Genomic DNA, 14,090 nt, shown 5'->3' with positions numbered 1-14,090 from the left:
CACTGTCATCAGAACAAGGTGTTTGTGTCAGATTGAAGTCGAAGTCAGTGGAACAGAATAAAGAACAACAAACAACATCAGTACTGGACTAGACCATCGATACTGTCTCTTTTGTTGTCTTGCATATAGGGTCATCATTAGCACCTTACTAAATTTTATATATATATATATATATATATATATATATATATATATATATATGCATTAATATACTCTATTGGTGTATCTCTTTCTGACTTACTTCATTCTGTATAATAGGCTCCAGTTTCATCCACCTCAATAGAACTGATTCATATGTGCTCTTTTTAACAGCTGAGTAATATTCCATTGTGTATATGTACCACAGCTTTCTTATCCATCTGTCTGCCAATGGACATATAGGTTGTTTCCATGTCCTAGCTATTGTAAACAGTGCTGCAATGAACATTGGGGTACACGTGTCTCTTTCAATTCTGGTTTCCTCAGTGTGAACACCCAGCAGTAGGAATGCTGGGTCATATGGCACATCTATATCAAGTTTTTTAAAGAATCTTGACACTCTTCTCCATAGTGATTGTACTAGTGTGTGTAGATGTTTTGATAGCAACCACTCTGACCAGGGTGATATGGTACCTCACTGTGATTTTGATTTGCATTTCTCTGATAATGAGTGATGTTGAGCATCTTTTCATGTGTTTGTTAGCCAACAGTACATATTCTTTGGAGAAATGTCTGCTTAGTTCTTTGCCCCATTTTTTGATTGGGTCGTTTACTTTTTTTTTTTTTTTTTCCATATTGAGCTACATAAGCTCCTTGTATATTTTTGAGATTAACTCTTTGTTAGTTGTTTCATTTGCTATTATTTTCTCCCATTCCAAAGGCTGTATTTTCACCTTTCTTGTAGCTTCCTTCATTGTGCAAAAGCTTTTAAGTTTAATTAGGTCCCATTTGTTTATGTTTTTATTTCCAGTATTATGGGAGGAGGGTCATAGAGGATCTTGCTGTGATTTATGGCAGATAATGTTTTGCCTATGTTTTCCTCTAGGAGTTTTATAGTTTCTGGTCTTACATTTAGATCTGTAATTCATTTTGAGTTTATCTTTGTGTATGGTGTTAGAAAGTGTTCTAGTTTCATTCTTTTACAAGTGGTTGACCAGTTTTCCCAGCACCACTTGATAAAGAGACTTTCTTTTCTCTATTGTATATCCTCATCTCTTTTGACAAAGATAAGGTGTCCATAGGTGTGTGGATTTAACTTTGGGATTTCTATTTTGTTCCATTGATCTATATTTCTGTCTTTGTGCAAGTACAATACTATCTTAATGACTGTAGCTTTGTTGTATACTCTGAAGTTAGGCAGGTGGATTCTTCCAGTTTCATTCTTCTTAATGATTGCTTTGGCTATTTGAGTTTTTTTGTATTTCCATACAAATTGTGAAATTATTTGTTGTAGTTCTGTGAAAAATACCATTAGTAGCTTGGTAGGGATTGCATTGAACCTGTAGATTGCTTTGGGTAGTATACTTATTTTCACTATATTGATTATTCAGATCCGTGAACGTGGTATATTTCTCCATCTATTTGTGTCAACCTTGATTTATTTCATCAGTATTTTACAGTTTTCTATATATAGATCTTTTGTTTCTTTAGATGGATTTATTTCTAAGTATTTTATTCTATTCATCGCAATGGTGATTGGGATTGTTTCTTTAATTTCTCTTTCTGTTTTCTCATTGTTATTGTATAGAAATTCAAGGGATTTCTCTGTGTTAATTTTGTATCCTACAACTTTACTATATTCATTGATCAGCTCTAGTAATTTTCTGGTGGTGTCTTTAGCATTTTCTATGTAGAGGATCATGTTATCTGTAAATAGTGAAAGTTTTACTTCTTTTCCAATCTGGATTACATTTATTTCTTTTCCTTCTCTGATTGCTTTGTCTAAAACTTTCAAAATTATTTTGAATAATAGTGGTAAGAGTGGGAACCATTGTCTTGTTTCTGACTTTAAGGAAAATGATTTCAATTTTTCACCATTAAGAATGATGTTTGCTGTGGGTTTGTCATATATGGCTTTTATCATGTTGAGGTATGTTCCTTATATGACTACTTCCCTGAGAGTTTTGGTCATAAATTAGTGTTGAATTTTGTCAAAGGCTTTCTCGGCATCTATTGAAATAATCATATGGTTTTTATCTTTAAATTTGTTAATGTGGTGTATCACATTGATTTGTGAATACTTAATAATTCTTGCATCCATGGGATAAAGCCCATTGATCAGGATATATGATCTTTTTAATATGTTGTGGGATTCTGTTTGTTAGAAATTAGTTGAGGATTTTTATATCTATGTTCATCAGTGATGTGGGCCTGTGGTTTTCTTTCTTTGTGGCATCTTTGTCCGTTTTTTGTATTAGGGTGATGGTGGCCTCATAGAATAGATTTGGCAGTCTTCCTTCCTCTGTAATTTTCTGGAAGAGTTTGAGTAGGATAGGTGTTAACTCTTCTCTAAATTTTTGGTAGAATTCATCTGTGAAGACATCTGGTCCTGGGCTTTTGTTTGTTGGAAGAGTTTTGTTTACAGTTTCTATTTCCATGCTTGTGAGAGTCTGTTAAGTTTTTCTATTTATCCCTGGCTCAGTTATGGAAGGTTATATTTTTCTAAGAATTCATCCATTTCTTCCAAGTTGACCATTTCATTGACATATACTTGCAGATAGTAGTCTCTTATAATCCTTTGTATTTCTTTGTTGTCTGTTGTGATTTCCCCATTTTAATTTCTAATTTTGTTGATATGACTCTTCTCCCTTTTGTTCTTGATGAGTGTAGCTAATGGTTTGTCTAATTTATTTATCTTCTTGAGGAAACAGCTTTCAGCATTGTTGATTTTTGCTGTAGTCTTCTATGTTTCCTTTTCATTTATTTCTGCCATAATTTTTATTATTTCTTTCCTTCTACTAACCATGGGGCTCTTCATTTCTTCTTTAGCTAGTTGCTTTAGGTGTAAAGTTAGATTATTTATTTGCTTTTCCTCTTGTTTCTTGACATAAGCTTGTATGGCTATGAACCTGCCCCTTAGCACTGCATTTATTGAATCCCATAGGTTTTGGGTTGCTGTGTTTTCATTATCATTTGTTTCTATGCATATCACATTTTTATTTCCTTTTTGATTTTTTTCCATGATTTTCTGGTTATTCAGAAGCGTGTTGTTTAGCCTCCATATGTTTGTATTTTTAATAGCTTTATTCCTGTAGTTGACATCTTATCTTACAACATTGTGATCAGAAAAGATGCTTGAAATAATTTCATTTTTTGTTTAATTTACCAAGGTAGATTTATGGCCCAGGATGTGATCTATCCTTAAAAATGTTCTGTGTGCACTTGAGAAAATGGTGAAATCCATCATGTGGGGGTGAAATGTCCTATAGATATCATTTAGGGCCAACTGGTCCATTGAATCATTTAAAGTATGTGTTTCCTTGCTACTTTTCTGTTTGGTTGACCTATCCATATGTGTGAGTGGGGTATTAAAGTCTCCCACTATTATTATCATACTGTTAATTTCCCTTTTCATACTTGTTTGCCTCTGTCTTATGTATTGAGGTGTTTCTACGTTGGGTGCATATGTATTTATAATTGTTATATCTTCTTGGATTGATCCTTTGATCATTATGTAGCATTCTTTGTCTTTTTTGCTCGATAAAGGACAGAAATGGTATGGACCTAACAAAAGCAGAAGATATTAAGAAGAGATGGCAAGAATACACAGAAGAACTGTACAAAAAAGATCTTCATGACCAGATTATCAGGATGGTGTGTTCACTGACCTAGAGCCAGATATCCTGGAATGTGAAGTCAAGTGGGCCTTACAAAGCATCACTATGAACAAAGCTAGTGGAAGTGACAGAATTCCAGTTGAGCTATTCCAAATTCTGAAAGATGATGCTGTGAAAGTGCTGCACTCAATATGCCAGCAAATTTGGAAAACTCAGCAGTGGCCACAGGACTGGAAAACGTCAGTTTTCATTCCAATCCCAAAGAAAGGCAATGCCAAAGAATGCTCAAACTACCGCACAATTGCACTCATCTCACACACTAGTAAAGTAATGCTCAAAAATCTCCAAGCCGGGCTTCAGCAATATGTGAACCGTGAACTTCCTGATGTTCAAGCTGGTTTTAGAAAAGGCAGATTAACCAGAGATCAAATTGCCAACATCTGCTGGATCCTTGAAAAAGCAAAAGAGTTCCAGAAAAACATCTATTTCTGCTTTATTGACTATGCCAAAGCCTTTGACTGTGTGGATCACAATAAACTGTGGAAAATTCTGAAAGAGATGGGAATACCAGACCACCTGACCTGCCTCTTCAGAAACCTATATGCAGGTCAGGAAGCAACAGTTAGAACTGGACATGGAACAACAGACTGGTTCCAAATAGGAAGAGGAGTACGTCAAGGCTGTATATTGTCACCCTGCCTATTTAACTTATATGCAGAGTATGTCATGAGAAACGCTAGAATGGAAGAAAAACAAGCTGGAATCAAGATTGTAGGGAGAAATATCAATAACCTCAGATATGTAGATGACACCACACTTATGGCAGAAAGTGAAGAGGAACTCAAAATCCTCTTGATGAAAGTGAAAGTGGAGAGTGAACAAGTTGGCTTAAAGCTCAATATTCAGAAAACGAAGATCATGGCATCCGGCCCCATCACTTCATGGGAAATAGATGGGGAAACAGTGGAAACAATGTCAGACTTTATTTTTCTGGGCTCCAAAATCACTACAGATGGTGACTGCAGCCATGAAATTAAAAGACGTTTACTCCTTGGAAGGAAAGTTATGACCAACCTAGATAGCATATTCAAAAGCAGAGACATTACTTTGCCAACAAAGTTTCATCCAGTCAAGGCTATGGTTTTTCCTGTGGTCATGTATGGATGTGAGATTTGGACTGTGAAGAAGGCTGAGCGCTTAAGAATTGATGCTTTTGAACTGTGGTGCTGGAGAGGACTCTTAATAGTCCCTTGGACTGCAAGGAGATCCAACCAGTCCATTCTGAAGTAGATCAGCCCTGGGATTTCTTTGGAAGGAATGATGCTGAAGCTGAAACTCCAGTACTTTGGCCACCTCATGCGAAGAGTTGACTCACTGGAAAAGACTCTGATGTTGGGAGGGATTGAGGGCAAGAGGAGAAGGGGACGGCAGAGGATGAGATGGCTGGATGGCATCACTGACTCGATGGACGTGAGTTTGAATGAACTCTGAGAGTTGGTGATGGACAGGGAGGCCTGGTGTGCTGCGATTCATGGGGTCGCATCCGATACGACTGAGCGACTGATCTGATCTGATCTGATGGCCTTTATTTCAAAGTCTATTTTCTCTGATATGAGTATTGCTACTCCTGCTTTCTTTTGGTCTCCATTTGCATGAAATATCATTTTCCAACCTTTCACTTTCAGTCTGTATGTGTCCCTTGTTTTGAGGTGGGTATCTTGTAGACAGCATATATAGGAGTTTTGTTTTTGTATTCATTCAGACAGTCTTTGTCTTTTGGTTGGGGCATTCAACCCATTTACATTTAAGGTAATTATTAGTAAGTATGATCCTGTTGCCATTTATTTTGTTGTTTTGCTTTTGAGTTTATAAACCTTCTCTGTTTCCTGTCTAGAGAAGATCCTTTAGCATTTGTTGAAGAGCTTGTTCAGTGGTGCTAAATTCTTTCAGCTTTTGCTTGTCTGTAAAGCTTTTGATTTATCCTTCATATTGGAATGAGATCCTTCCTGGGTATAGTAATCTGGGCTGTAGGTCGTGTTTTTTTTTTTTTTTTTTTTTTAAACTTTAATTGGAGGCTAATTACTTTACAATATTGTGGTTGTTTTTGCCATACATTCACATGAATCAGCCATGGGTGTACATGTGTTCCCTATCCTGACCTTCTCTCCTACCTCCCTCCCCACCCCATCCCTCAGGGTCATCCCAGTGCAACAGCCTTGAGCACCCTGCCTCATGCATCAAACCTAGACTGGCAATCTATTTCACATATGATAATATACATGTTTCAATGCTATTCTTTCAAAGCATTCCACTCTTGCCTTCTCCCACAGAGTCCAACAGTCTGTTCTTTACATCTGTGTCTCTTTTGCTGTCTTGCATATAGGGTCACTGTTACCATCTTTCTAAATTTGATATGTATATGCGTTAATATAATCTATTGGTGTATCTTTTTCTGACTTACTTCACTCTGTATAATAGGCTCCAGTTTCATCCACCTCAATAGAACTGATTCAAATGTGCTTTTTTAACAGCTGAGTAATATTCGTTTTTAATATGTATTTTCTCTTTCATCACTTTAGGTATGGCCTGCCATTCCCTTATGGCCTGAAGAGTTTCTATTGAAAGATCAGCTGTCATCCTTATGGGAATCCCCTTGTGTATTATTTGTTGCTTTTCCCTTGCTGCTTTTAATATTTGCTCTTTGTATTTTATCTTAGTGGATTTGATTAATATGTGTATTGGGGTATTTTGGCTTAGGTTTATCCTGTTTGGGACTCTCTGGGTTTCTTGGACTTGGGTGACTATTTCCTTCCCCATTTTAGTGAGGTTTTCAACTATTATCTCCTCAAGTATTTTCCCATGCCCTTTCTTTTTTCTTCTTCTTCTGGGACTCCTATGATTCAAATATTGGTGTGTTTAACATTGTCCCAGAAGTCTCTGAGGTTTTCCTAATTTCTTTTATTTTTTTTTTCTCTCTGATTCATTTATTTCTGCCATCCTATCTTCCACCTCACATATCCTATCTTCTGCTCAGTTATTCTTCTCTTGGTTACCTGCAGAGTGCTTTTGATCTCAGTTATTCCATTATTCATTATTGATTGACATTTTTATTTCTTCTAGGTCCTTGTGAAACATTTCTTGCATCTTCTCAATCCTTGTCTCTAGTCTATTTATCTGTCACTCCATTTTGTTTTCAAGATTTTTGATCACTTTTACTATCATTATTCTGAATTATTTTTCAGGTCGACTCCCTATCTCCTCTTTTGTTTGGTTTGGTGGGCATTTATCATGCCCCTTTGCCTGCTGAATATTTCTCTGACTTTTCATTTTGTTTAGATTGCTGTGCTTGGGGTGGCCTTTCTGTAGGCTGGAAGTTTGTGTTTCCTCTTTATTGTGGTGGTTCCTCCCTGTGAGTGGGGTTGAACTAGTGGCTTGTCAAGGTTTCCTAGCTAGGGAAGCTTGCATCTGTTTTCTGGTGGGTGAAGCTGGATCTCTTCTCCCAGGAGTGCAATGTAGTGGCCAGTAGTGAGTGTTTGTTTGCTATGGGTTTGGTATGACTTCAGTAAGCCTATATTTTAATGCTCAGGTCTCTGTTTTTGTGTTGCTGGAGAATTAGCATGGTATTTCTTGCTCCAGAACTTGCTGGCTCTTGGGTGGAGCTTGGTTTCTGTGTAGGTATGGAGGCTTTTAGATGAGCTGTTGTTGATTAATGTTCTTGGGAGTCAGGAGTTCTCTGATGTTTTCAAGTTTTGGATTTAAACCTCCTTCCTCTGGCTTTCAGTTTTATTCTAACATTAGGCTCAATACTTCTCCATCCATACAGCACAGATGATAAAACATCTAGGTTAATGGTGAAACAATTCTCCACAGCGAGGGACACTCAGAGAGTTTCACAGAGTTACATGGAGAAGAGAATAGGAAAGAGAGAGATAGAGGTAACCAGGAGGAGAAGAGGGGAAGTCAAAAGGGGAGAGACCAATCTAGCCAGTAATCATTTCCCTAGGTGCTCTCCACAATCTGGAACACCCATAGAGATTCACAGAGTTAAGTAGAGGAAAGTAGGATGAGGGAGAAGATAGAGGTAACCTGGGGGAGAAAAGGGAGAGTCAAAAGTGAAGAGAGCAATCAAGCAGTTAATCACACCCCTAAGTGAAAATTGGTACTGAAGATTAGATTCTTAAAGGTAAAAAATTGATAGCAAATACCAAAAAGCAAAGATTAAAAATCTCAAGTAGAAGTAGACTCTCAAAGACACTATATTAAAAATAGAAAACAGAATCAATCACAAAAATTATTAAAAAAATATATGAAGTCTACTGTAAAAAAAGGTCTCTTTTTGCAAGATTATAGTAGGTTTAAAAATGAAAATTAAGAGACTAATAAAGAGCTTAATTTTTAAAAAAAATATTAAAAAGTGATTACAGTAAAAATATATCTCGGAATTTCTCTGGAGATGTTTTGGGCAGTGTGGCCTCAGTACAGTTTCAGATAGTTCCTTTTTCCGGCTTGTACTTGTTTTCGGAGGGGGTCTATAGTCCCCCTCTGATGTTTAGTCAATGTTAACTACAGGGTTTTAATCTGTTGCACCTGTCACTTCCAGAGCAGTTCCCTCTTCTTTGTTTATTTTAACTTCCTCTGTTTGCAAGTCTCTTCAGTGTCTAATTTCCTCCCTGACACAAGGGGCCAAAGGTGATCACTTATTTAGGTTCACTTGTTCAGTTGTGTTGTGGGGAGGGAGGGACACTTCAAAAAATATTGTTGGTGTGTGTGGGGTGTGTTCTCAGTGTATGGACCACACTGGGTTTGCCCCAGTTCGTGGCATGTGCTTTCTGGCTCTATACTGCTCAAGCTCCAGGGTACTCTGCATGGCCACTGTCCAATGCATTTAGTGCATTTCCCAGGTCTAGGCTGCTCAGGTTCAGGTTTTTGGGTACTCCACAAGGGTACAGACTCAGTTGGGCACTTGTTTTGTGCCCTTCCCAGGTCCAAGCAGCTCAGTATGCCAGGTGCTTGGTGGCCACACTGTCCCGGGTGGGCCATGCATCTTAATCACCTCCCCTGTCCCAGCTTCTAGGTTTCCCCCATGTGCCATGAGAGCACTGTCTCAGGTATGCTGTGTGTCTCCTCCGGGGAGCTGATCTCAGGCTGTGACCCTGCTGGCAGATGCTAACTGTCCAGGATCCCAGGAAGACGTGGTTAGCAACTGGGAGCCTGCTCAGAATGTGGTGAAGGATGCCGGTCTCTGGGGCCGAGATTGCCCCTCGCCTTTTGGCTCTGGCTGTCCTACACCTGCATCTCTGCCTTCAGCAGGGGAAAGGGCCCTATTAGCAGCCAGCTAGCTCTCCTTTGGTATTCACTCAATCCTTTCTTCTTTGAGCACCCTGGCTGCTTGTTAGCACCTTTCAAGGGAAAGTTCTCTTTCCCCCAACCCCCCACCTCTGGCAATGCCACAGTTTGGGTTGCTATTTCATTTTAGCTCCCTCAGATTGTCTTCAGAGCATTCAGACCTGGTCCTTACCCTAAGCACCAATGATGCAGTCCGTGCCTCCCTGTCCAGCCCCCGCTCACTGGTGGCAGAGGCGAGCATCTGGGCTTCTTCTCCTCTGGGAGTTGAGGTTAGTCACATATTCTGTAGCACTTTTCCCTCCCAGTTAGGTTGCCCTCTAAGATTCCAAAACTACCCCCAGACCTGCCTGTGAGAGGGTTTCTTATTGTTTGGAAACTTCTTTATGACTCCCTCCCCAGGATGGGTCTCCATCCCTAATTCTTGTGTCTCTCTTTTTTTAATGTTTTATATTTTGTCCTACCTCATTTTGAAGAGAATAGGCTGCCTTTCTGGGTGTCTGGTGTCCTCTGCCAGCATTCAGAAGTTGTTTTGTAAAAGTTGCTCAGCATTCAAATTATCTTTTGATGAATTTGTGGGGAAGAAAGTGGTCTCCCCATTCTATTCCTCCACCGTCTTGGGCGTTCATGGAATTTTCAATCAGTATGTTTGAAACCACCCATTAAATATGATGAAGATCATAAAACTCTGTCTCTGAAGACACTACATGAGCAAAACCTGGAAGGAGAATTTTTCAGTATTGCAACTGTGGCTGATGATGTAAAGTTCAGAGCACACAGATATACCATTGCCCCCTGTGGTACCTATTTTAGAAAGCTTTTCAATAAGCTGGAGGTTGATATCTCTTCAGTAATAGGAACAGATTTTTTTCCATTCTGATATATTTGAAGAGGTCTTGAATTATATGTAAATGGTTAAAGGCTTCTGTTGGGAAAAAAAAAAATGTTAACTTAATGATGTCATCGGGTCAGATTCTTGGTATCCGATTTTTTGATAAACTGTTCTCAGAAGTTGGATGTGTCCAGTCCAGGCAAAAATAATGACCAATCCAAAAGCAAGTACTACCTCAAGATCAATTACCCCATTGGAGATGCTGCTGACACTCAGGATGAAGACATGGAGGAACTCAGAAAGCAGGACAACAGTCCCTCCAATGACACAGTAGAAGGCATTTCTCCCCCTGCCCCTGCAAGTCAGAAGGTCAGTAAGTCACCCAAGATGATGTTCAGAGTCCAGGAAACAATCTTGAAAGAGCTGGGGAGCGAGGAGTAGGGCAAGTTAACAGCTACCACCAGGAATTCAAATCCATGGAGACCCCCAAGTCCAAGGATCTGGGATCCCAGACCCCTCAATGCCTTAACATTTAACGATGAGATGGGAAAAGTGAAGGATGAACAGACTCCAGGCTGGACCACAGCTGCCAGCAACATGAAGTTTGAGTGCCTATTGGATGACCATCACCAGGAACAGATCACCTGCCAGGCCTGTGGGAAGACGCTTTCAGATGAGGGCTGGCTGAGGAAGCACAAAAAGTTGCACATGGCCGACCGGCCCTTTGTCTACAAGATGTGCACCAAAGGCTTCACCACCCAGGCACACATGAAGAAGAACCTGAAGACCCATGCAGGCTACAAGTCCTACAGCTGCAAGGTGTGCAGCAAGTTGTTCATCCATGCTCCAGACTTAAAGAAGTATGTGAGGGTTCACAGCAAGGAGAGGTGCCTCCTCTGCTACATATACAACAAAGCCTTCAAGAACAAGTCCCACCTCAAGGACCATGAGCAAAGGCACAATGGCAAGAAGCCCTTCATGTGTGGCTCCTGCACCAAGGCTTATACCAAGGTGTTTGATCTGAAGCAGCAGGAGAACAATGTGTCAAATGAGTGGAAGAAGGTAATCCCCAGTGCCATGCAGTGTGCCATGGCCATAGAGGCCAAGCAGCAGCTGGAGGCCATCATCTTCAGCTAGAATCAGGGGACTGGGGTGTTTGTGGCAGGAATGCTCAGCCTGCATCCTCATCCATAAATGCCAGCCACTGCATTTTGGTGGAATCTTCCAGAGCATCGTACTTGCTAGACTTAAGGCAGTGCTTGGTTGAGTGTTTTGAAAACTTTGCAAGGAAATACAGTTCACTGTCCAGTCTGGTGTCTAGTATTCATGTTGCCAGTAAGCACCTGCTCCCTCTTTTTATGATTTCTGGTTTTAATTTGAGAACTCCTGTGTCCAGTTCAAGAAGTGAGAGACTTCTGTCCCTTTTTTAAATTCCTCTCTCCATCTTCTGCACCAAGGAGTGCATTGTATAGAATGATAATTGAGTGAATGGATTTCCTGATCATCACCATTCTATGTGACATAGGGCCACAAAGGCATTTTTAAGAACTTTAGCAAAAGTACTTCATGTAGATGCAGAAAATATGGGTGAGTCATTGACCAAGACCACTGTGTGCACAGATACAAAAACAAGTTCTGAAAATGCAAAGAATGGAATAAAAATTTTAAAAATTAAAAGGAATATAGCAATATTAATATCTGACAAAAGATATTCAAGGAAAAAACTCTTTAATATAAAGTTGGAGATGACATTGATCTTAAAGGACCTGACATATTCGGTAAGATGGGAGTTTAAGGAGGCTGGGATGATACATGGAATTCTGGCCTAAATCAATCTGACAGTGGAGCCAGAGATTCTATGGACCCATGTCATTGTTATTTCTGCAGTCCATGGGTAATAACTTGGCTGGAGTATTCAACATCTGGCAGAAATCTTATATTGTGTCCCCTTCCAATGTAAAAGCAACCCAGTGATTGGCAGTCATCACTGAACTTTGGATGTAGTGGTATATTACACTTGGAAATACTGTTCTTACCCATTTATCAAGACTTTTAAAAGGCTCAGTTTTGAGTAAGGCTACGAGCAGTAAGAAAGGTTATTTTAATTGTTTCCCATTCATCCCCATTGGTGAAGAACACCCTAGAATTATGGCATTGGTCAAACACACAACCAACACTGGACAGATGAAATTAACAGCAGTTTAAGAGTCATATATACTCACAGCCCAAGGAAGGAGGACACTATATGTCACATAATACTACCTGTGTGTTGCAACCTGAAATAGAGTTAACAAGAAAGGGCTGCAGAAGGCAGGCTTTATAGTGTCAAGAGAGTAGGATGCTGCCTAGTTTTTGTCAGAACATGAAATTGGCTTGTTTGGATAATTATGGCTAGCAGACAGTCCAGGTTCGATGCATGAGACAGGGTGCTCAGTGCTGGTGCACTGGGATGACCCAGAGGATGGGATGTGGAGGGAAGTGGGAGGGGGATTCAGGATAGGGAACATATATACACCCGTGGCAGATTCATGTCAATGTATGGCAAAACCACTACAATATTGTAAAGTAATTAGCCTCCAATTAAAATAAATAAATTTATATTAAATAAATAAATATGGCTGGCAGAGAACTGAAACCCACTATCCAGGGATAAGCAGGAACTGTGCCTGGCACCCTTGATAGGGAGGGTGGTCTGACCAGGAGACATTATCCACAAAGGGAAACTTTGCTTTAAGCCACTTGGGGCATTACTGGTTTCAGGTATCAAGGGAGCATATAATATTGGGCCTTAATTTTAGACCTATCACCGATGGTCTGGAAAAGATGAAGGTGAATGCTGCTTGGTTTTAGGTCATATGACCAGGCAGATTTGATGCTGTTAAAGGTATAGTGGATGGGGATGTTGTGTGGATTTTATGACCCCAATTAGAGAGTTATAACACAGACTCAAAGGGTAGTGGAACAAGGCCATGCCTTCTGCAGCAGATAACTACTTGATGTTTGAAAAGAAGACCTTACATGTGCTACTAGAGCCTAGTAAGGGATTCCCCAGTGGCTCAAATGATAAAGAATTTGCCTCTTACGTGGGAGACCTGAGTTCAATCCTTGGGTCAGTAAGATCCCCTGGAGAAAGGAATGGCTACCCACTTCAGTATTTTTGACTTGAGAGTCCCATTGTCAGGGGGAGCCTGGAGGGCTACAGTCCCTGGTGTTGCAAAGAGTTGTACATGGCTGAGCAACTAACACTAGACCCTAAGTAGAGACTAAACACATGACTAAGGGACATCAGTGACTACTACTAGAGCTGACCATCATGAGCTGGGTATTATCAGATCCACTATGTCAATAGCAATCCATCATACAATAGACTGGTCCTAAAGTCTCAAGTAAGTTGCACAAACAGAAGGCCTAGATCTCATGTCACTTACCTCTGTTGCTTTGATGCCTCTCCCTCTCCTAATGTACCATATGATCAACTGTAAAAAGAGAGAGGTCCTTGTTCACATATAGTAGATTCAATATGCTGTTGTAAATGTTTCTACCAGCCATATATATAGATGTCCCTAAAAGACAGAAATAAGTGAAAATCTTCCCACTTGGAAAAGTTTTACATAGTACACCTGGTTATCAATTTGCTGTATATAATAAATTATTTAGAAACAATGACCACAATTCCTTAACCTGTTCTTTCTAATTTTTCAACTCCTCCCATTAAGAGATAGAGTCTATTTCTCCACCCCTTTAATCCTCGGGCTGGCCTTATGATTTGTTTGGCCCATTGGATGTAGCACTAAGTACCAGTTCATGGCCTAGTACTCAAGAGGTTTTCTATGTTTTTCCTCTCTCTCAGAACCCTGAGGTGATCATATGAATAAGTCCAGGATAGTTTGCTGGATGGTGAGATGCATGTAGCCTTGCCCCAGTTTATCCTAGGCAATAGGCAACAAATTACCATACATGTGAGAAAAGTCCCCCTAGACCAACCTGTCTCTCAGCTGATGCACTAGTTGGCCACAGATGCATGAATAAGACCAACTGAGATCAACCAAGCATAGACTAGAAAAACAGAGTCATTTAGCTGATCAAAATCTCATGAGTAAAAATATGTATTTACTGTTTTAAACAGCTGAATTTTGGAGTGATTTATTATGTAGCAATAG

The 14,090-nt window shown here is 39.7% G+C and overlaps 1 pseudogene; it reads left to right on the top strand.

The window, feature by feature from the left end:
- The first annotated feature begins 9,725 nt into the window (after nt 1-9,725).
- Nucleotides 9,726-11,067, top strand: LOC102405596 (annotated as a pseudogene).
- Nucleotides 11,068-14,090: the final 3,023 nt, after the last annotated feature.

The sequence above is a fragment of the Bubalus bubalis genome, chromosome X, assembly GCF_019923935.1.
Source record: "Bubalus bubalis isolate 160015118507 breed Murrah chromosome X, NDDB_SH_1, whole genome shotgun sequence".
NCBI classification, from domain to species: domain Eukaryota; kingdom Metazoa; phylum Chordata; class Mammalia; order Artiodactyla; family Bovidae; genus Bubalus; species Bubalus bubalis.
This window is presented reverse-complemented; position numbering and strand designations above follow the sequence as displayed.